This window comes from Pterocles gutturalis, unplaced genomic scaffold (genome assembly GCF_000699245.1).
Source record: "Pterocles gutturalis isolate BGI_N339 unplaced genomic scaffold, ASM69924v1 scaffold13371, whole genome shotgun sequence".
NCBI classification, from domain to species: domain Eukaryota; kingdom Metazoa; phylum Chordata; class Aves; order Pterocliformes; family Pteroclidae; genus Pterocles; species Pterocles gutturalis.
This window is the reverse complement of record NW_010100694.1, coordinates 280-25,274: the sequence shown is the minus strand read 5'-3', so window position 1 is coordinate 25,274 and position 24,995 is coordinate 280.

The window sequence follows — 24,995 nt, the reverse complement described above, 5'->3', positions numbered from 1 at the left end:
TGTAGCTATCAAAGAGAGAAAGAGCGTTCAATACTCTGTTGGGGTGTAAACTTATTTCACGTGTTCCAAATATCAATTGCTCTGCTGGTCAGAAAAGCCTGTTTAAAGATGCAGAAAATGAAACTCTTATTTACCCTCCATAGCACCTTGTTCCTATAAATCTTATTTATGAAGTCTTCATACAGTGTATTCCACTTTTAAATGCTAATATCATGCAATACTTAGCTAGTTACTTTGAGCTGCCACTGCAAATCCATCCAGTGGTTAGAGACATGGGCTAATGCACGGTGGGGCACTGCTGTAGTCCTCTTACGTTGCTCCACTTTTGCAGAGAAAGTCCTTTTACAGTGTAAAGAAGCCTTGGTAAATGTATGAATCAAGGTCAGTGTTCCACATTGGGAAGGATTCAAACATTGTTGTATTTCCAATAGTACCCACTTCTAGTTCATTTTATTGACTGTTCAATTGTCACTAGAGAAAAGGAAATGCACTTTAAGTCATACTTCTGTTTTTTTCAGTATTCCAGTCCAACATTTTCCATGTATTCAAGAAACGTCAGGGGATAAAATGATGGGCATTTGATATTAAAATCTATGTCCTATGAAAAAGTTTGCCATGAATCAACTGTGCAAAAACCACATTTTTGTTCTATTATAAACGGCTATTCATACAGCCAGTCTGTGAACTTTTAATCCTTCTGTCATTAGTGACTGGATTTCACTCTGGCAGCTTTTTGGACAGAAATGGAAACTTCTGACAAGCTCCATAAAGATGTGATTTTTGGCAAAAGGGACTTTTTTGATGTTCCTTTTAAATTAAAACATTTTGCTCTACAATTGCCATCAGGGGCCAACTAGGGCAGACTTAGTTAATTTTTCTGTCTGACTTTTTTTCTCTGAATGCTACAAAAAAAACCCATCAATTATTCTGGTAAATGTTCCTTATGTATTTAAAAAGCCATATATTTCATTGGAAGAAGAGTGCTTTGTTGGAAATAAAAATGGCTCCAGGGGTAGATAAACTTAACTGGTGTAAACTCCAGAAGCTCCAGTGGATGCCCTGTGGTGACTTAGCTACCTGTCCTGTAACAGTGATTCCCAAATTAGGAGGTATGTTCCTGGTGATTAAGGGTGAAGTCATGAGTTTGAGAAAATCAGCTTAATTCAGTATTTACATATTTGGTTGAAGATAACGTGCCAGTCTATAGTACAGTTGCAGTGGTGAAACTCATTGGTTCCCAGAACATCGATGTTCTTCTTAGATGGACAAATATTTTAGACTTGACTCCTCCCACCCTCTTTCTCTTGTATTCTGAAAGCCTGAGGAGCTGCTTATACTGTGTATTGCAAAACTCCTGCTGCTGTGAGATTAAGATCTCTGACAGGCTTGTTTGGGTGATTCGGGGACTAGGTCACTCTAATAAGACATGCAAAATATGGGGCAGTGCTGCCTCAGCTGTGCTGCAGGCTCTGTTTGCTCAGTTCTGCAAATGTCCCTCTTGGCCAACATTTAACACTGTGGCTGGCACAGCAGAAATTGCTCTGAAGCTTGGTTCACACACATTTGCTCCATAGGAACAGCTGGACTCCTCTTTTGTGCTACTAATAAGAATCCTGCATGCTTAAATTGATCTTGCTCTCAGAAATGATTTAAATGCTCTATAATAAAGTGCTATTTGAAACTCATGGGGTTTTAAAATCTGCATTTATAGAGAAAACGTGTGTAATAATGCACAGAATACCCGGAGGGAAATTTAAAGTGACATAGTTACAAGTACTTCTAGGGTCTTTCTTGATTTATGATGTCATTAAGACTCAGCTGTAATTATCTACATCTTCATAGCTTTCCATTTTTTTAACTTACTCTGTCATATATGAATTTTGTTACAAATAAAAATTAACAAGAGTTGGCCACATTCTAGAGGTTTGAACTTTAAAATAATAGTAAAAAATAATAAATGCTTCACATAAAGTTTAACATTGTGGCTCGATATTTAAAGTTGTTTCCCACCCCTTGAAATGCAGGAAGGGAGGGAGAAGTGAGGTTTTGAAGTGGGACCATCCCCTTCACCTGCAGTATTACTTCCTTCTGGCTCTATCCGTGGTCATTCTTCATGTGATGTTTATGCATGAAGTACATATTCTGTTGTGAACTCTTTAATGTGCTGTTCAGTAGCCATATCTGAGGACAACCATCTGGTTGAAAAATTGCTGCAAAGATGGTCCATGAATCGTGAGAGCAGTGCCTTGTGTAAGACAGTGGTGGAAAGCAGTTTTCAAGGTGGGAACTGAGTGACACTTTGGAAAGGAATCCCCTCTGGAGGTGGAATGTGCATCTACTGACAGAGCTTCAGGCACACAGTATTGGTGTTCAAATCCGTCTTCTGCAATGCTACTGCAAGTGTAGCCTTTTGCCCTGAAGTATTGTTACTCAGAATAAGCACAGCTTCTCTTTTTTCTTTCTTTCAATGATTTTCTTATTTCTACCTTTCTTGTTTCTTCTTCAGCTATGCACGTGGCACAGTTCTGTTAATGGTGTATGCTTATAGTCTCAACCAATAAAATCCTTAAGTGGCTAAATTACTTTAAATAGCTTTCTTTGATCTCAGCTGCCCTGAAGTATGTGCTTCTGTGCTTTGTTAAAATCAGGCCCAAAAATGGGCAGACAGCTGAAGATTTTGGAGCAAGAGCAAAACCAGGTCAGGTCCAATCAAACTTCTAAACCTTATTCTGGGTTTCAAAGCAAGATAGAGAAGACTTCAGTCAAGGGGGAATAGAGTAGAACATCTCCAAGGAGACAAAGCTACTTGTTCAACTGTAACTGTTATCCCTAGTACAAGCGAGTATTACTTCTTGGAGTGCTAGAGCCATCTTAAATCACTTGTGAGGTCTATGGTCACAAATGAGAAGAAGAGCATGGCAGAAGCATTATTCTATCCACAACTGCCTGTTCTTGTCATCTGCTCCTCTCCTCTTCCCCTATGTGTGTTCCTTCTACTAAAAACCTTCTCTGTAGGCAATTCAAACACAGATATCATTAGTGAAAAATCTTCCTTTCCACCCCTGGTGCTGACTTGACTGTTTATTCCTTTTGTTCTATTTTGACAATCCACCATAATAGATGCAATATCAATATTTAAAGTTGTTTGGGTTATTTTGGAGCTTCTTGGGTATGATAAATACTTTAATTTTGCATTCAAGTTTTCTTTTAAAATAATTTTGTAGGACTTGAAATTTATTTCTCCTAGAAGCTGTTCTCCTGAACCTTGTTAAACAAAGCATGGATGAAGATTGGGATTACACTGTTGCAGTGACCCACTGCTCACTGTGGTGGGATACAGTGTTGGAGACAAGGAAAATACAAATAATTAGAGGTTTGGAGGGTTTGGTGTGCTGGCCAAGTGGAAGGAAAGAAAGAAATGGCCTTGGGCTGACCTAAAAATGAATGTGCATTTTTGGGATTATTGGCAAAACAGAAAGTAGGAACTTGAGTTATAATCTATGTCCTACACAGTGGTCCATGGTTACTCATCAGGGAATGGAGAGGAATGAAGTTCATATCATGTTTCTACCTGATTCAGAGCAGACATTCTTCCTTGAGAAATGTTATATTGAATTCCAGTCTGCCTTTCCTTTTCTTGGCCTTTTGAAGCTACTCCACATTACATGAGGATTTAAATGACTGAACTGTAAAAAGACAGAATGAAAAGACATATATTCTGGCTATGACTCTCACAATGGAGTGAGGGGGAGATACTGTTTTCATACAGATTCTAGTGTGTACTATAGTAGAATCTATTTATCTGTTCCTACCTAGAAATTGTGTGTAACCTATTCTGGTTTTGTGGCCTGTGCTGGAGTGCTTTTGGAATCCAGTTATGTTGAAGTATTTGAAAACTAGTAAAATAACATGCTAGCACCTTGAAAAACAGTTATTTTCTTCCTTATTTTTATCCATTTTCCAAGTACAACTAAGGTTAAGTGGTTTTGAGTAGTGAGATTTTCAACATAAGCTTTTTCCTTTTTTTTTCCCCACTCTTCATTTCTCCGTCTGTCCTGAAGAAGAAAAATATGCTTAACCATCCTGGAAACACTAAAAACCTGCTGTTTTCTCTACTAGAAACAATTTAAGTAAGGCAAAGTGAATAAAGCTCCTTAGTGCTTCCTACTGGCTTCATTGTGGCCAGAGCTGTGAGATGCTGGAAGCACTATCAGGATTACATCCGTGTGACAAATTCTGTCCTCACTTTCAACCCATGCAAACTTGCTGGAGTTAAATGCTACAGAACTTGGCCCCTTGAACCTGTCTAGTTCCCCTTGTCTTTCTTTCTGTCTCGAAGATAAAAAACTCAGCTGAAAAACTTGACTCTCCTTGAGTTGACAAGATTTTTTTTTTTTTTCCCCCAGGAACTCTCATCTATGTATGATTTCCATCAATTCAAAGAAAGCCACATATGCCCACACATGTGGAGCACTGGATGCTTCTATAATCTCTCAATGAGTGCTCAGTGGTAGCATGCAAAACTGAAAGTAGAAAAATAGAAATACAGGCTGTGTGGTGAATGGATTGAGAGCAGCCCTGAAGAGAAGGACTTAGGGGTGTTGCTTGTTATGCAGAACTTCCATTAACAGCAGGCAGCATGAAGTATTTTTTCCCCCTCAATGGGAGACTATGGGGCAAGTCTGTAGGCTGTGTGAACTGGAAGTAGATGGATCTATCCTGATTTGCATCGTAAGGGCTGGGTTCAGATCTTCGGACAGTGTTCCCTCTGTTCACTACACCAGCCATTGGTTTGTGAAACATCTGCTGAAGATCATAGAATCATAGCATGGCTTGGGTTGGAAGGGACCTTAAAGATCATCTAGTTCCACACACACACCCCCCCCATCATGGGCAGGGACACCTTCTACTAGATCAGGTTGCTATAAGCCTCATCCAACCTGGCCTTGAACACCCCCAGGGACGGGGCATCCACAGCTTCTCTGTTGGGACAGTGTCAAATGCTTTGAACAAGTCCAGTAGATGTTAATACTGTAAATAAAATTGTTTTTTGGTTTTTTTTCAAAATGCCCCCAGGACTTCTACAGGAGTGTCCACTATATTGCTTTGTAGCTCCTACATCTCTTAAGTAGTAACTTGAGTAGAATTAGTATGAACTGTAACTGAGAGGGCAATGGTAGGGCAACACTGGGTGAGATGTTCCCATCTGCATCAGAGGAACTGGTTTAGACAAGAACAAGAAGGTAAGTAATAGATGCTTTAAACTTGGTGGTAAAAGACTGACTCTCAGGTGCTTTGAATGCCTTACATCATCCAGACTTCTGAGGCTGTTTAAAGTTACTTGCTGCCTCAAAATCCTCTAGAAACTATTACCTTATATGAAATGCAAAGCCACTAAATTCTTTCCTAATGACAGTCATTCAGAATGGATAGTTTAGAGTTATAGCGAGCCTTATGCCAGGGACTTCTTATAGTGAAACAAGACCTAAGCAGTACATTTCTTAAGAAAACCTTTTAATCAATGTAACAAAAACTGCCTGAATTTAATGGGAGAGAGAATAACACAGGAGAAAGCTAATGATTTTCTTCTCTTTCTTTGCCTAAAGACATCTTTTTTTTTTTTCCCCTATTCACTTGTTTTCTACTTGTTTCTTCCTTATGCTCCTGTTTAAATGTGTCCATGGGACTAAAAGTGTTTAGTTACTCAGCCAGGAATCAGAAACATGATTATGGGGGCCTAGGTGATGAATTACACAGCAGAAATGGTGCATGGAGAAAGTAGTTCCCTTGTGAACAACTTACAAGCAAAAAAACTGTTGACTTGCACTACCTAAACACTTACAAGTAATTTATCCACTCACAAGCGTCTGGATTAAGTTTTTTTTATGTTGATGTAAATTTTACAACTATTTAAGGCACCATCCCTTTATAGATTGCTTCAGATTTATTAGGCTTTTCTCAATATCATACAGTTAATGGGAAATATGGATGTTAAACTTGCACTAAGCTGGCAGTGAGGTGGCTTCCCTTCAAGATGAAATGTTCTTAACCTGGGACCAGAGAAGGTGTCAGTGTGTCTTCTTTCTATGAGCCTACATGAAGAAGCTTTCCATTTCTATGAAGCTCATGTCAGCAGAGAAACCAGCCTCTGATGAATTTAATTTGGGTATGTATGCATGCTGCCTCTCTCCGAAGTGCAACAGAGTCCAGAAAGCCATACTGTCAGGCCATCCAAGATTGTCGGATGTCTCTGACTTGTTCATTTGCATAAAATTAAAGCTGAGGTACTTCTACAGCCAAACATAACACACACTGGCTAACAAGAACACCTATGACACACAGTTCAAAGTTTATTACTGAACTTTTACTGAATAGCCTCTGGAACTTGATTTCTTTTCCATTGGTGAGGGAGTATGGAAGTAGCTGCCAGGCACTGCTTTCAGTAACCTACATTTTTTCAAGATGTTTAGCAAATAATCTCTGCATCTGGCCGAGTCCTTCTTGAGCAGCTTTGAAGCCTGAGCTTGAAACAGGCACGAAACTGAAGAGGTGAAGGCTACAAAAGTAGAGTACACACCCCCTCCATGCCTCAGAAGATGTGGGTGTCAACTGTTTTATTCCAAAATGAGCATAAGGTGCTTCCTGTGTGTCAAGTTTGACACCCTCTTTCATTGCATTTCACGTGGTTTCCCTTACTACTTCAAACATACAGAAATGGTTTATGAGAGGGTTAAATTGTTTAGTCTCTCTCACTGGTAAGCAGATGCAGCCGTAAGCTATCATCCAGCCCAATATTGCACATGGGCTCCAATAGTCACACATATTTGCATGAAATCTAGTCCCAGCAACTCTACGGTTTTCAGAAGGTCCTTAAATGCCTACGAATTACTGTAGGATGAGGACATGAGCTAATAGGAAGGCATATCTGGACAGCACCTCATCAATATGTATCTCTACCTAGAACTGTAGGACAATGCTTCACAAGACTCTAAATCCACAGTTGGGTGTTGAAGAGACCTCATTCTCATGAGCAGTGCTGATGCAGTTTTCAGTGTGGGCTGATGAAATTTCACCTTTTGATTTACATGTTAAAATGTATGTATAGGGCTTCATAGTGCCTCTTCTGAGAATATCCATTTAGCCACAGCACTGCTTTCCAAAATGCTGTAGGATAGCCATGGGAGCCACAGGGGAAGGCTTGGCTCAGGGTAAGAAAGTAATTAACCTTTTCTGGTATCCTAAATTGCTCCTGAGGTTGACTTCTTCCTTTAGTTGTACTATGTCCTGCTGGGCTGCATGGAGCACCTTGGCAGGATGACAATACCCAGGCTTACTCCACAGTGTCTTGGTGGAATTAGCACCTGCGGAAAGGAATGGGCTCAGACCCTCTGCTGTTGGTGGACAGCTCTTGTAGCACTGTCAACCTGAGGAACCCAGTTGCAGCTGCCTCACCTGTTTCGTCCTGTGCTTGTAGAAAAACTGCAAGGGGTGTGCCATAAGTGAGGGGACGTGAGTGTTCTCCCATTGCAACCCCTTCAGGAGCATGCAGATAATGTGGTTAACTTGTCCTCTGGAAAAGAAGATCACCCATACTAAAACCCATGGTGGCTCCTGCTCACAATAATGAATTACTGTGTTCTTTCCCTCCCATCTCCTCTTGTATATACTACTTCTGAATGATGGTTTTTTGCTCTTTGCCATGAAGAGCAATTCCTAAATCTCCACCTTTTAAAAGTCCAGAGTAACACACAACTTCTTCATTCTGTATCCTCCATTCACAGCACATTGATTAACATTTCAGACACCTTGCACAGGAAGGCTCAATCTTTTCTGTTAAGAGTTGAAGGAAACAGTAAGCTGCTTATTTCCATCTCTGAGCTCTGGAAGGGCCAATGTTGTGAAGAACTGGTGTGTGCATGACTATAACACCAGCTATCAAAAGCTATATACCACACTAGAGCAGCACTCTGTTGCTGACCTCTGGACAGACTAGAGGGCAAAGCTAGTATCTTTTATTAGGCCAGCTGTTTTTATTTTATGTGCTTAAAATAAGGCATTAACTCTCCCCACTGGCCTTGTCTCACCTCACCTTTGATCCTTAGACTGCTATGTTTAAAAAAAATTACTAAAACCTCATTCCTTTCTTCCCCCCATCACAATCTTTAAAAGCACAAGGAGTGATAGGAAACATGAGGAAATATTGCAAGATAGGCATATTAGCAGTATATCCAAACTTCCTCTAGCCAGCTGTGTCATTCAGCCTCATCTGCAGCAGCCCTGACTCTTCCAGTCAGAAGTCAATTCAAAATATATTGCAGATGATGATAAATTGTGGAGGGTTTTTGCAATATGGGCCATTACTCACTAGACAATAGATTTAGAGGCCACCGAACTCATTTATAGGGCTGATGAAACAGTAATACATATTATCTCCACTAAATTATGTACTGGTCTTCCAAAAAATGCAGCTCGGCGATCCCTGGTAAGGTAATTGCAAGCAGCAAAGAATACACCAGCACAAAGCACTGATTCTGCATGTCATGCTAGTGTAATTTATTGGCCCACAGGATTCAGAATTACTGTATTTCTCTTCCCCAAGACAGACAGCTATGAAAAGGAGGATGGCCTTGTGGTTAAGGATTTGGATGCTGAAGATATGTACTCAGTTTCCAGAGCACTCTCAGGCTTCCTGTGTGGCCTCAAACAAACCATTAATGCCTTTGTGTTTTTCTTCTCTGTCAGTAAGATGATGATTATACTAGCAGGAAAGATCTGAACTGGACTGAACCCAATTATTTTTTTTTTTCCCTGTCTCAAATATGGAGTTTCCTTGCAGCTGGATATTCTTCGGTTTTTACACCAATTGCTGGCTAATAAAGACACCTCATCCATTCAGTATTTACAGAAGAATGATGACATTTCATTTCGGGTGTCTTTATTGAGTTCCTAAGGAATGTGGATAACCCAAACACCCTCTGAATTCAATGGTTAGTACTGCATGCCGAACCTGACAGAGACAGACATCCATCTTGCCTTCTGGAAGCGTGCAGCTGTCACTCCAGTGACTGCAGAGGGAGATCAGCATGACAGGTCTCCCAGTCTTGATGGGAGGAAGGTAGGCAACTGGCTTGTGGCCTCTGTGGACCTGCCAGGGCTGGAGGCATGCTCTCCTCTCTGAGCACCATTGTTGAGTTTGAGATACTTTGAAGAAACGCTTTGTGCTCAGCAGATTTTTCTATGACAGTTTGCAACCAGCTCTGTACATAGAAGCACTCTAAGTGAAAAGAAAAACACCATTAAAAGCCTGTTAAATAATCTGCTGAAAGACTTCTGTTTTGCTGTTTTCCTACTTTACCGCAATCTGTGGGATTTTCTGAGTTTTTGAATAGAACGTAGACCCAGCTTCCTAATAAGAATTAACCTATTTTTTCATTGTGACATAATAGTTTATTCTGTGTTGTATGCGAACATACATGTGTCCAAAGCCCTAATTTTTCGTAATCTACATGAGGAAAATTGGAAACCAGATCGGCATCTGAACTGTTTTTAGCCCCTTATTTGAGGAATTGAACCAAGTTCTCCATCTGACGAACCATGAACTCTGACAAACTCTATGTCTGAGTCCAAGGTTTGTATTATCTCTCTGGTATCAATCAAATCAACTGAAGGACAAGCTTCAAACATAATCCCCCTCTTCCCATGCCCCTTCTTCATTCCTGCAAAGTCAAGTCAGTGTTGAAGTTTTGACATGCTGCCAGCTGTAAGACCTTAAAGAGTGGTTAACCCAGCCTGGCTTGTGACCTCCTAATAGCAGACAGCACTAGTGACAGAAGAGATGTGCAAGTGGTAGGGATGGCAGGGTGTGAGTAATGGTCCCCCTACCTCCTTCAAGCCTTTCCAGTCATTTCTCAGTAACTGCTTTAAAAAGCTTTTCTATAACATGGCGAAGATCATGAAGAGGGCCAGAATTTCTCAGACGCAGCTTCTGCTGTCTGCTTGCTCCTGTATATGCACACACATTTGCCTGAATACCTGTTAACTGTACTAAGATGCTGAAATTCCAAGTTATTCTATGGAATGAGTTGAAAGCCTTTCCTGGAGATCAGAGCAAATATGGTTTTAGGAGTTTTTAAGTCCTTTTCTATTTCTTTTTCTTTCCCTCCTTTTTTCTCCACATAGCAGGGTGGCATCAGCTGGGTCTCTATGCTGGAAGCAGTATGATAGATGGCGATGCATCTCATGTTTGCAGTGAAGGCTGCTTTGGCTTACGTCTGTCCAGCTAGCAAAACAGAGGGAGCTGCCAAAAAAACCAGTCTGAGGTATGAAAGTTAACAGTTAGCAATAACTGCGGTGTGAAACATTCCCATGAAATCCAGACATCAAGGATGCTGCTTGGAATAGCTTGAATGTCCTGCATTCTTTTCCAATGAAAACAGAGTAATACACCAGCAGTGTGGGAGACAGCAGCCAGGGAAGAACACACGAGCCCCAGAGAACAGGCCATCAATTTTCTTGCTGCGGCTGGCTGAAGGAAACTGAAATGTATGTTGCATTGGCTTCTGACGCCAGGCACTGCTATGCATGTCGCACTTCAAATGCAAAATACATTACCCTAAAAACTAAAGAAAAAAATCCCTAAGCTATTAATAGATTTGTATAAAGAAATCCCTTGTAGTTTTTAATCATGTGCATATGGGACTGACAAACCAAGCATACAATGTCAGTGTGGCTATTACATGGGTCACTGGAACAGGTTTATGTTAGCTAATATGCTGAAATAGTAGATTAGGAAGAGGATAGTTTATAGCCTTTAGTTCATTTGTTGACAGGAAGAATCAGGAGCAGATTTGTTTTATGCCTGATCCCATCACAGAACAATTGGGAATGGAGCAGTGCTCAAAATCCCGGCAACTGCAATATGATAATGGCTAGATTACAGATACCTTTTTTGTGGGTGAATAAGATGCTTGCAAAGGGGAAGAGCTAATGAGATCAGAGAAATTAGCAAAGCAGAGAAAAACGCTCCTGTGTGACCCTTTGAAGTGACTCAGCAAAAAAATATTACTTGGCAACCCCTTGCAGAGCTGGTAAATACCCCAGCCCCTCATGTGATGCAGCACTCAGGAAGAAAAGATCTTCCTGACACCTGCAGGAAACAAGTTTATTCTTAGAAGAAAGAAGGGTGCTAGCCTATGTGGTGATACTGATGCTCTAGTAGGTCACTAAAAATAGCGAGGACTTTCCAAAGCACAGACACTCTAGCACATCTGAAAACCTCACTAAATGATCCCATGCTGTGTTTGCTGTGTGTTGTAATTCCTATCTCAGAGAAGATTCTTTTATGTCACCTGCTATTCCTTCAGTGTTTATTCTAGCTTTATGGGCAATTGTTTTGAGTGTCTCTGAAAACTCAAACTATATATATCCACCAGGTGTTCTTGACATTTAATCAGTACATAATGAAAATCAAATCAGCTGAGAAGACTTAGGTGACTTGTGACACAAATGCATACTTGAATTGTAAAAGGACTGCAAAAACCTGTCAATAATTAATCTGATTCATCAGGCCAAAACTCAAGCTGAAATTCTGTATGTGGTTGTAACAGAGTAGATACAGCCCTTGAGTCTGGCTTGACCCAAGGCAGAATAGATGGCCAGTGTTCTGACTTTTGCCTGGGTTACAGCATTGCAACAGCTTCCCTCCACCCTCACATAACTTTCTGTTTTGTGATAAATTCTGAGTGCTGTTTTGGCTGTGCTGGCATCCTGTGAGGTGTGTGGAGCGCTGCGTCAGCGGAGGCACCTGCAACAGGCTTTTCCTAGTCCAGACTGGGAAGGCAGCCGGCTCCAGAAGAACAGCAGATTTTTCTACTTGTTGGGGAAGATCTGACCAAGACTAGCATAGCTCTGAGATGTCAGTTTTCCCCTTGCATGAGGCCTCCACTCAAATTGTCACCAAGTGAAAAGGAAGGGCAATCCTGGAAAGCATGAATGCTGGCTGAGGAACAAACCCTGCAGTGGACAGGTATGATACCTGCTTTGGAGCTGGATCTAGCCACAAGCAAATCTTTTTTTTTTTTTTCTTCTGTCTACCACAAGTTTTACATTTACTATTTTGACTTATTTTCAAGCAGTAGAAAGCTTTTCAGCTACATCTGTCAGGCTGAGGCAGCACATCTCGTATCACGTAATCTGGCAGCACCAATAAAAGTAGAACAGGGACTTATAAAAAATGAACCTACATTTGAATGCAAATGATGTTACAAATGGGTGTTAAGATGTGGCATCATGATTCCCATCTTTCTTGAAGAATAATGTCTACTGTGTTGTTTTCCCCTTTTTTTTTTTTTCTTTTCTTGGAAACCAAACTTTCTCAGAACTGGCAGGAGAGGAAAGTTTACATCTAGTTTTCATAGATTCATTTGAAAAAGGAAGCAAATTAATTAGTTACAGATGTTTTATTTCTTTTATGATGTGATTACTTTTCATCTCCATTCTCAAAAAAGCTTTAATGGATTTAACCACAGCTCTGTTTCAATATATTATCTTCAGACCAAACTGTTTCTTCCCATACTGCATTCTAATGGACCATCTAGCTCTGTGCCTGATTCCCCCATACTGCCACAGGCACTGGTGTAATACAGTGTCAGATCTGCGTATCCAGCTTTTCAACCTCGGTAGGGAGGTGATAAGTGTTCTTTCATCCCTCATTTCTTTAATTAAGCGACTGTGGCAATTCTGCATCCCAGTTTCTTTTGTGTGTTCCTACCCGTCATGCTGTTCATGTCTTGGTGCTTTTTCTCTGCAGAACAACAAACATTTTTAATGTCAGGCTGAGGATGGTGGCGATTTTCCTGAGAAATTCTGAGACTGGGCATTTTGTTAAAGACAAAGTGTGGAGGAAAGGGGAAAAGATGTTTTAATTTCATTTATATAGCATTATTTTCCCTGCTCCAATTTTGTGTGTCAAACCGTACTCAAAATGACCCAAATGTGAGGGGAAAAAATACTTTTGATGTCTCTGTGTTTCAGAAATAGAGTACTTTTCTCTGGAGGGGGTTGAGTGCATTCTCCAAGTTATTACTTTAATGATTCTTGACACTTCTGCAGCAAATATTCAACATCCACCTGGAAAACTGACCTTTTGTCTTGTTCCCTAATGCCATGTATATGGAACAAAGACCCAAAAGACAAACCAACAGTGGCACTCCTGTCATTATTAAAGGCAGAAATTAAGTATACAAGCATTTAGGCCATTTTGTCTGCAAAGCCTGAGAGATCTGCAACCATGTCAAGGCTGTCCTTTTTTGAACAGTGTTGTGTGGTTCTGGAGCTGTTGGAAGCTGGGGGACAGGATCTATTTTCAATAGTTCAGGACTGGTGATGTCATCCAAGTGGTTTTGACCCTGCTGAGTGGATTAGAGAGTTTATGCAACTACACAGCTCTAAAGTGTGGCTGAGACCTCCGGCAGCAGGAGGCTGCATGGGATGCTCAGTGGCATCTTAAAGGGCAGACATTTGGGTATTTAATCAGGACCAATGAAAATGGGAAACTACACACTGGTTTTGAGGGAAGAAAGGTAACTTTACCTTTCTCAGCTCTTTCTAGATGGAAGAGACTTACTCAGATCAACTGAAAGAATAATTCTGCAGAGGAAATTAGAAGAATTAAGAGTTGTCATTTCAGTATTTCTGACTGTTTTTTCCAAGGAAGGGTAATGGAAGGACAACTGTCAAGGTCATGTATGCTTACTGATTCTAAATTGAGGTGATACTACCTCCTAAAACGTTGTTGCAAGCATTTTCATGGTGATTCCAAAAATTTCTCCCAAGAGAGATTGTTTTTATATTATTTCTTTCTTGCAGGATTCTCTTCTCTTTAACCAACATAATTAAAGTGATAATTTTAACTCAGGACCTCTGTTACTTAGAGGTAATACTTTCGTCCTCCTGGAAAGAATTAGGAAGGATTTTTTTTTTTTTAAGTTTCTTATGGAAGAACAAAAAGCCACAGGTAGTAGTAGAGGTGGTGTTGATGGCTGGGGATCATTCCTCTGCTTTGAACCTTTAACAGAGGACAGTCTGTTAACTGAGATATTTCTAACAGAAAAGTGAGCTGTGTTGTTAAGTCTCCTCACTCTGGGTGTTGGAAAAGGGTAAAGCTTCTTCTGCGGAGCAAGGAAAATCTCTCCTTTACAGTATACTTGTCTCATGGAAATGAAAGTTTAAATACTTTCTGTGATGCTATAATTCAAGCCTGAAGCAGGACCACCATGCCTCAGTCCCAGAGAGAATAGGGACATCTGAGAGGTGCATTTGTGCCACAGGAGGAAGAAAAGAGAGGAACAAGGGGGGTGGGTGGGCAGGGAATCAGTTTTTATGTCCCCAGCAATCATCTCTCAAGGTATGCTTATTCATCTGCTGTATATTTGGACTGTTTTACCAGCAGCTTTCTATTTAACCAGGTGAGCAACTTTACCTATGAAAGAGGAAAAGATAACAAAAGCCTATGAGGGCATTTCTTACAATGACAAACTTGAGAGTAAAAATATAATTAGATTAAGAAACACTGTGGTTATTGTTAGAGCCATCTCTCTTTGTTCCCCTTTTTATTGCAGAGCCCTGCGGTTTGGAGTTACTTGGCATTCTCTTAACTGGTTCTGCTTCCCTCCTACGAATTTCCCTCTAGGATTAAACAGCAGTACAAATATTATTGCACTCTGCAGGCTTTGCCTTCTGACCTACTCTTCAGAGACATATGTGATGGAGTCAGAACCACTGAACAGAAAATGTCTTTCTGAACCCTGTAGTGCTGGAGAGATGCCAAGGTCCAGTAGTTCATAAGGAAGATGGGGCTGGTAGCACTCTTGAGGGAAGCCAGAGCAAAGAAGGAGCCCTGAGTATTTAAGGAAAAATAAAATGTGGGAGAGGGGGAAGAGGAAGAGGTGGGGAAGAAGGGGGTGAGGGGATGTTAAAGGTGTTAGGTGGGATGTCTGATTCCCTCAGCAATGGGACATGTGCTTCTGCAGAAGCTATGTGACCGCAGCCCTCAGTCCACCCTCTTGGCCGTGCAGCCCAGCCATGTTTATTTTGCTGTTAGCAGACAGGGATTTGTGAAGCTCCCTGTATGTGTATGTACGAGTGCCTTAAGTGTGTTTCCCCAGGAAAAACTCCTTGGAAATGAGTTGGATCAGTCAGAAGTGCTAATAGATGGGAGGGCTTTAGCTGCCCAGCGCTCCCTGTTAGTGGTCATCCCCCCGCGCTGTGCAGCTCTGCTCCTGGTGCTGGGGTGGAAACCTTCTCCGCACTATTTCCCTGTTGCTGTTGAAGAACTGGGGGACCTTTCTGGAGGACTTTGCCAAAATATATTGTGATGGTGAAATCTTCCATGGCAGAGTAATGTTAGTAAAAAGGAGGGGCTTGCAGGCTTGCTTGAAACCAGGCGGAGTGTCAGCGGGGACTGTGCCAGCCTCCCACACACCTCTGCTAAGACGACGCCGTCTTAAATGGCAGCATGCAACCAGGGAGCGGTCGGGGACTCTCCATGGCCCTGACTTCCAAATACATGCTGTGGGGGCTGTATTTGAGTGTGCGAAAGACGCGGACAAAGTTCCTCTGGGGGATAGGTCTAGACCACCACCATCACTCTTCCTTTGACCTCGGCCAGGGTTTGAGCTCCAGCCGCCAGTAGTGGAGATCTCTGCCAAGGCACTGGACTGTCCTGGTATGTGCGTCACGCCATGCTGCAGACTGGAGACACTAGGGAGGGGGTTCAGCCAAGATAATGATCAACAAGAATCTTCCCCCACGAATGCAGCTTGGTCCAAGCTCAGATGCTTGTGAGCTCTGCAAAAGGCTTGTTGATCCTGCCTGAGTTTTGTTTATCTTTTCTCAGTAACTGCTGTTACTCTCTAGTCCCTGACTCCATCAAGGGTTTGATGTAAAAATACTAACACACTATGAGAGCAACTTGTCTTTTGCTTATCGAAAGTCAAAAGCATAGGAGAAGTAAGTCTATCCAGGGGCTGGGCTGGTCCTTAGCATTTTGCTAAAATTACAAATCCTGTCTTTGGAAATGGCCAGAAAAATTTTATTTCACATGTCATTGAAATCAGGAAGCACAAGAAATTTTCTCAGGGGCTTGTTTGATGTGTAGCCTAATTTGTACATCAAAAGGAGTTAGTTCACTGGACAAACTTTGAAATACATGTTTTAGTCTTTCCACGATTTATTTTTTTCCCAGTACTGCATTAATGAATTTTTGCATCTCCTCTTCAGTAGCTATTATATTTTTGGAGAGAAGTACTGTGGTTTATAGATGTTTCTTTCTGGTTTGCTCTAAGGTAAGCAGCTGTAGTCAAATCAGGCACTAGGTCATGTAAAGGAGGGAAGATTTTTTTAATTTAAACTAAAACGTTAATTGCCATCTTCCCCATGTGAAATATTGGATGGTAAACACTAGGTATGTATGGCTCATTCACACTGTAAATGCAATGTATGAAAAAACCACAAGAAAAGAAAATGCTTTGGATAAACTAAAGTGGATGATCACATATAGCTAATTTGTATCCATATTATTTGTGCGTTACACAGTCGGCTTTAATTTGTAGGACATCTTGCAGACCTTAGTACTTCTTGCCATAGGGGCTAACCTTTGTTTTTAATTATTGGACTTTAAGAGCCTGTGCTATAATTTCGGTGTTAGCGTTTATCTGTTGAAAGAAAAAAAAAGGCACAGCCTATAAATCCTTCTTTTTCTAACACATCCAACAATAGTCTTTTGTGGGTTGAATTACCGCAGTTCACTGCACTTAAAGAAAGCAAGAATGCAAAGCTTGTGGCAAGCTTGATACCAGGCAGGAGCAGCATGAGTGGAAATTCCTTAGTGAGGTCCCTGCACTGCATAATGTGTACATAAAAGACATAATACAGTCTAGTGGGCACTGAGTGAAAAAAATGCATCTCTACAAAGCAGGGCTTCTGCTTCCTGCATCAACATGTGTCACGGAGCCAATGATGGGACAGACATCCCAAAGTTCTACTTTAATTGTTCTTTTTTTGCCTAGCTTGCCTGCTCAGTGAAAAGCCGCATTTTATTTACCATTAATATTATTTGAGAGGCAAGGTTCCAATTTTATCAGTTTATAATTCTGACAAACGAGGTTCCTCATTTTCCTTCTGAGATTTCACATGACTGGCTAACTTTCCTGGCAAGCTGTGTTTCGTATTGAAGGCTCTCCTCTGTGGAGTCAGCTGGATGAGTTTTCACTGAAACTAAACAGGGACAACTCCAGTCTGCCGGGGAAGCATACCAAACCCCTGAGCTGAGCACGTCTGTATCTAGCACTGCCTCTGCGCTTTCGGCAGCAGCCGATGCCTGCAGGATGCCACCGCAGCAGCTTTGCTCTTGCACGGTGTCCAGGCTCACAGCATGGCTTTTGTTGCTCCCAAATTTACCTGTCACCATGACAATTCAATATCCTTTTTAAGGCCTTGGTTGAGAAATCTTTTGTGGGTTGACCTTTGATAATCTCAGCAACGGCTCTGTGCTCTCTAACATCTCTGCTTTTCTTCTGCAACCCTGAGGGAAGTGGAAAGAGGGTGGAGAAGGTGCCAGTGGAGGCACTGTGGCACATTCCTGGGGTCATGCCTTCCCCTAACAAGGAAAACACACGGGGGGAATTGTCAGCAAAAACTCTCTCCTCCTGAATATGGATGAAAAGACAGTGCCTGAGATGATATTTTTAGGATTGTGTAGCTGCTTTTTTATTTTCTGAAGACTCTAGCAGCCCTGTAACTTGCAAGTCCAATGTGCATGCACACATAATGGCAGGAGAAAACAGATAAAAACTAAAGGTACTAGAGGATGAGCAAAATTTGACACTGAAACAGAAGCGTCAACACTGTCATGCATCGTGGAAGATTTAATCTACTGCTTTCTAACAGTCTTATTACAGAAACTATGAGAAATCTCAATGTCTTAAGCTAAACTCCAAGTTTTAACCACTATGGCAACATTTAGCTTGCCTCCCACTTCAGTAACTCCTAGTTTGCTTGTTCTTGAAACGTTATCCTTTGGAGCGATGGAAGAAAAGGATAAGGGTTTTACAGGATCTAAGGGCGTTTAGAGCAAAGAAGGGTCTGGGTGAATTTGCTGCCAGAACTGTCATCACACGTAATTCCCTTTCCCAGCACTTGTCTGAAAGGTGGTAGATGAGCTGCACTTTTCATTTCAGTCTTTAAACTGGATTTGTCTGGCCTGGGAATTTAAAATTTAAATGGTTCCACTTTTCAGGGGGTGTCATCTTGAGATTCCTCTAGGCAGGGAAGTGGCTGGCATGCTTCTTGGTATAAATGAATGATACTTTCAGGGAGTGAGTGAAATGCTGTGACACACATTGTTGAAGGACTGATCAGATTAACTCTATCTGCACACCTACTACTTGCTCTTCTCGCCCTTCAGGTTTTCACTTTTTAGATGTTTGGCTCCCACCTTCGACCTCTGCCTCTTCCCAGTGGCTGTACTTCAACGAGACAAAAGGGGGGAGGCTTTTGTCCCTGTGGTGTATGTTAGCAGCATGCAATGTGCCACGTTACTGAAAGGGTGCTAGGGAAGGGACAGGAAATCAGCTACCAGTTTCTTCCACTTGAGGTACTGGAGAGTTTTTTCTCCTCTGGTAAGAGTCCTCTCTAGCGACATGTTTCCATTACTTGTATTGCCAAAAAGAAGCAATGGCGTGCCTAGATATAGAACCCCAAGCTTCCCTAAAGCGTGAGATCCCGTGAGATGACTTGTGCTTCCTGTTCTAGACTAGCAAACACCATCCTTTGAGCAGCAGTTCAGTGCCAAGTCAGAGAACTGGACTCTCTCTGGACAGCAGACTTTAGGAAGAGCCTCACATATATGTTTACCTCTCCCTTCACATTTGTTTCCGGCGGCCCTTGCATTCCTGTGAGGAAATGAGCCCTACCTAGCCAGGATTTAGTATTTTTTATTTTTCTCTCCTTTGGTCATATTTGAGACACAAACCTTGGCAGGGTATAGGAAGAAGCAGCATGGGATTTTGTCTGTGCAGAACACAGGACAAGAGGAAGCCCTGTCTCTCCCTAGGAAGGTTGGGGCATGTCTGTCTAAAAGCTCAGGCAAAGCATCGAGGAAGAATGGCACTTTCTTAGGACATACACATGAGAGTATTGTTTCCAGGCTTGCCTGTAATTTCTGTTAGGCTGATCAAATTTGCAGTCTCTCCAACTGGGACTCAATATCCAATGGTAAGGAGGGGGTCCTTCTTTGAAGAATTGACATCAGATGCAAAGAACTTTTCACTTTATGGCCCTGGGCAGCAAACACCAACTTAAATTGACAGGACCCCAGGACTGCTAATTAGAAACTGGCAAAACCAGGACATCTGGACACCTTATCAGAGGTTTATCAAGATTACTGGTATGATCCATACAAACCCTTAATAGGAATCAGCTGTCAAACAAGTGAAGTAATTTAGGCAAAGATTGCATTTTTTTTTTGTTACAACTATAATACGTTACAAGCTGAGTTCTTAGAGGCTGTAATAACTGCGCAGATTCATAACCACCGTTTTTTTTTTTTTGCTCATTGTTTGACTCCCTAGCCAAAGAAACTCTGGACCAAATTCAGAAAGCAAGCATGGCTCTGAAGCAGTCAGTGCAAACCCCTGCACCAACACTGGCTCTGAACTTGGCCTTCAGCCGTGCCATCACCAAGGCAGCCTTAAATCTGTTCCACAACACTTTCAATTATGAGAACTCTGCCACATCACCTTGTCTTTATGTGGTCAGCTAAAAGGGTTATAAAAGACCGTGGGGGAAAGAAATGACCTGGTAAAAAAAGGTAGAACTAAATGTGTGGTCCCGCATTTTCCACAAGAGAGATTGGAAACAGCATGAGCTTCCTCATATTGCACAAACTGAGGATTATGATCATTGTTTAGTCAGTATCTTTTACTGAAGAGAAGGAATGAAAGCCACCATCACAAAGGAAAGATGGGCTTGGGTCTTGTGCTCTGGGCAACTCTGGGTGCTTTGAATCCACATACCCACAACTCAGGGAGAGCTGAAATCAAAATGCCCCTCTATTAATATACTTTAAAACCATTTTTTTCCCCTAAGTCTTATTGAAGCCATAACCACAGAAAGCAATAAATGAAATGTGAAGAAATGGAGCTGATGCCTGATAGGTCTACAGACTTCAGGGAACATGATCCCACTGCCTGTTCATGTTAACTCTGAGATGTGCTCAGAGCCTAAAGAAGGGACAAGTCCACAGTTGGGCCAAACAGTCAAGAGAAATTGCATCTGGAGCATTGCCTAGCTTGGTGACTACCTTGTTTTGTGCTTTGATCTGGGTTCAGACACCATTCTGAGGAAATTAGCATAATATATGTAAAAAGAAGTCAGTTTTAGCAGAGACTTGCCAAATCAGTTTCTTACAAGGAAGTGGAGTTTCACTATCTTAAACAAGCCTGGCATGAGCCTGGGCAAATCCAACTTCTTTGTTCATAGAACTTCAGACATAGTTTGGGTTTTGCAGTGATCTGATTTTTTTTCTGGATGCAAACATTCCTTTGGTTATATTTTTCCAAGTGAATGATGCAGTGTTGGACTTCTGGAATATTTCTCAAGACTGGAAAGTGTGAATTTATTGTGCTTCTGAATGCTTTGAATATTTTGGCTGATGAGGAGGGACCTTAGCAGATGAGAGGTTGGAAAGGACAGCGTTAATACAAACATGAACTCTTTGGATCCATTGGCAGTGCATAGGGCTTCAACTAAGAACATTTCATCAATCCTCTTATGGGCATAAAAGACTACTTGACAGCAAGTCAAATCCCTTAGAAAGATGGGACATTTTATCTTCCCTACAAAATGTAATGAACAGACATGCCACAGGGCCCAGATGAGTTGCATTTTAGCAGTTCACCTGATTCAACAGTCTTCACCAGAGTAGGACTGATACTTTAAATATACACCATGGAGGAAAGCCTTCAAAATGACCAGTTGAAGCTGTGGCTCATTTCCACATGCTGCATACGTTTAGGGGAAATAGTTCTTATTCGGCACATGATTTATTTGGGCATTGTCTTTCCCATATATGGGAAAAAACCAGCCACCCTCTTCCGCTTGGATTCACTTTTAGTTTTTGCAGAGGCAGCATGGTAACAACAGAGCAGGTAACAGTAATAGTGTCTACACAAGGGAGAGCCAGAGTGACCATCAGATTACTGTGCTTTAAGTCATTAGGACAGAAACTTTGTGAAACAACACGGTTATCATTTGAGAGATAGCTGTTTGCTTTTCTGGAAGTTATAAAAACCATCTAATCAGCTCCCTTAGGAATATCACCCGCTCAAAGAGTTTTGAGGCTCATACAAATATTGCTATTTAATTATGCTATCCTTGTTGATCTTAGGTTGGATCCTAATTCAATTTCAAAAGCCATATTACAAAAAGAAAATAAAGTCCACAAATATTTACATGTTCCAGTGGGAAATGCTTTTTCACTTTATTTTGTTCCAGAAAAAGCTGCTAAATGATAACTGAAAATTAATGCTGGTTTTGCAGATGTGCTTTTTAGTGAGCAAATCAACTGCACAGTACTTGTTGAAAACACATCTATACTTTAGCAGTTGACTGCAGGGCCTTATAACTTAACAAAAGTCTCCAGTGCCTTGTAACTACCAGACTGCCTGTAGTTAACAGGCAACCTTCACCACTTGCTGCAACCAGTTTAAAGATGGATGTTCACAGGGGGAAACTTCTTTCTTGAACATAAAGGTCTCTCCAATATAGGTAGCTGACTCATATTGTTCAGATTGATAACAGTTCTTGCAAACAGCTGGGATATTCATTGGTTTGTCCACAGATCCCTCACTTTGTAAGCTGTATTTCGTTACTGCTGGGTTTGGGAGAAAAAAAAAAATCTAACGATACTTGTGTTCAGAAAGCTATGTCGAACTTCTTGTCTTTAGCAAGAAAATACAGTATCTCTTATCAATGGATGACCCCGGTTGCCATGTTCTCTCTCAAATTCCATGAATTCAGTGTGTAGAAATGCCAGGTTTGGAGTTTTCATCTAGTTCAGGCATTCTGGTAAGTAGTGCTCAATGCTAGTTCACGCTAGCTTGACCTCAGTGTTGACATAAAACAAGTGGGAACTGCAATGCCTGAAAAGCTGTCTGAAAGAAATAAACTTCCCTTGTACAGTACTTTTCCCTCTTGTTCGGTTAGCCTGACTTGAGCGTAAAATAGGAAGACTGTCACGTTGCAGCTTGTCCAATGGTGTGCTATCACTGATAGGAGAATGAGAACCACAGTCAGCTGATATTTTGTTGATGTTTCTTCAGCAACTATGAATGGCCTCAGTTTTACGGTGTAACTGAATTAATAAATAGTGATCTTTCTGCAATGCCAGTCTCAGCTTCCAGAAATGTGTTGATTTTCTCTGGCTCTCACACTGGATTCTACAGAGATTATCAAGGACATGAGTGACAGTCATTTTTTCCTTGTATTGACCTATCTGTTCAGATACTGTACATGTGCGTGTTTATGCATAAATGCAGTCTTCACCACTATAATGTCTAAATGCCAGGAATAATTAATGCATTCTTCTGTCTGCTTACTTGTAGCTTCATGATACAGGCACTATATACAGGCATTTGCCAAGCTGGGACTCACAGCTGTACCTTTCTTCAGCCTTGCCCAGATACTGATCCCATCATTTAGTAACGCAAATTATTGGTGGAAGCCATGTAATGAATCTCAGAAAAAGCAGAAGAATGAGGTGGCTTGGAGGCAGTTATGTGTGTATGCAGTTTCATAATGAAACTCTTTCAAAGCTGCTTTAAGAATGGAAAATAATTCAGCATCATAGGGCAGGAGATGCTGGTGGAACACTGACAACTTCTGCTGCCAAGCTTGCCTATCTGTCTTTTTATAGTTATCTGTGTAGTAATCACAGAGTGTGATGTATGCACACACTCAAGTGTCTGTAAATATTTAGGCAGCTTGCTGTCTTCTCTTAGGTTTTTGGGCACTGTAGATCAGAGGAAATGTGTATTTGATACAGACTGTTGTGATCTACCTATATATTTCTGTAATGTATTCTCTTGCTTCGCCCAGTTGAATGACTCCTCTTAGAGTCTTCAAGGCCATGGACTGTTTCATTTCTACCTTTTCCATCAGATAGTATCTGGTAGACATAGGTGTTAATAAATAGTGATGGACAATTAAATTAGCCTTCGGACGTGAGCATCAGAACATGTTGCTGTTAACAAGTTAACATTTACCTAATAGTGTATCAGGTACTCCCCTTTCAAGCCAGCATCTATGTGAGAATGTTGATCCTGAGCGTGTAGTCAAATAGCTCTCAAGAAAAGATTTTTGGGGGTGTGTGTGTAAAAAATTAGGTGTTTTGAAGTCATGGTGTTGACTTTTCTTTGGTTTGTCTTTAAGGTTGACCAGGCAAAATACTCATAAAGCTCCATACTTTCTGGAAACCATGTTCTTCCAGCAGATCTGAGTATGGGAACCCAGTAGGGAAGACGTCTAAATCACCAGCCAGCTGAGGATCCTGGGTCAGGAAGGACCTCCTGAGTAGTCATCTTTGACTCAGTCCCCTGTTAATACAGGCAATTATGTCACATAATCCCTCTCATAAACTGATCAGGCTTCACATTTCAACTGCTACTAATGTTTTACCAGAAATTTTCTGCCCTTTCTGCTAGAAAACTTTTCATAATTTCCAGTGGGAGTGTATTCAGGGACTGTCTATTGATATTTGTTCTTCAGACAACATCATTCTTTAGCTTAAATAGCTCATCAGCCCTACTGGTGTCTACTGCCTTGCTGTATTTATAAAAAGTGAACACATTTCAACTTTCTTTTTGCTAGACTAAACAAGACAGGCTCTTTTGGTCTCATCCAGAAAGACGGGCTTTTCTTAACCTGAAGTCTTCCACAACTGTCCCAGTCTGAATAAATTTTTTCTTGAATGTGGGCGACCTGAGCTGGATAAAGTCTTGCCAAAGACTTGCACAATGGCATTTTGAAATTCAGGCTGAGCCTAGGGTTTTCTTGGTTCTGTATTTTGCTTTTTGTGCAGCAGGAAATAAGTTTTGGACGCACTACGTGTGTTTTTGTTAAAAGTTTCTGGAATATTAAATGGGACAATTTATTCTTTTTTTTCCTGACAGTTTTGGAAGGAGCTATGGGGAACTGTATCCCCAGCTCTCTCCTGCTTTCCATGGGAGCTGGACTCCCTTTGATCAATCCAATTCTAATTACAAATAGGCTATATGATAAACATTTAAGCACCAGTCCTGAAATCTAAATAAGGAGTGAACAGTATGGTTTGGTGCAGAGATGCCCTATTTCTCCTTGGTATCAGCAGTAACCTAGTTCTGTCATCACAGAGGCATGAACTAAGAGTCCCATTATCTTCTGACCACCCTCGTACAAAGCAACCATACCTAGCCATACGTTGCTGTAGCTAAAGAGCTATCAGTCCCTAAAGCAGCCCCAGTGTCTCTGCAACATGCTCCAACATACCAATGGCTGCAGCACAGGTCAAGCATGGCTTCCTGAAGGCAAGTGGGGGGGACCACTGTGCCTTTAGTTTTTTGGATCTCCCACTGAAGCCCCACACCCCTGCTGCCAGGTTTCCCTCTGCATCCTTAGAGACTGTCACAGTTATGCTGCTGCTGTCCCAGACCCAGACCGCATTCCCCAGTCCCGTGGGCTAAGATGAGTGATCATCAAGCTGTGACAGCAGACTTTTGCTTGTGCATTTGCCACACCGGCAGCAGGTCTTTTCCTGGAAGCCTGTCAGAGATCTGTTACCCTCCCGTACACCCAAATTGTACCTTGCCTATTGCCTGGCTTTGCAAAGAGCTGAAATTGTTCCCAGAGCCCTTCCCAAGGTCTATGAGCAAAGAGATGGCTCAGCTGTAAGGAGCTGCTGG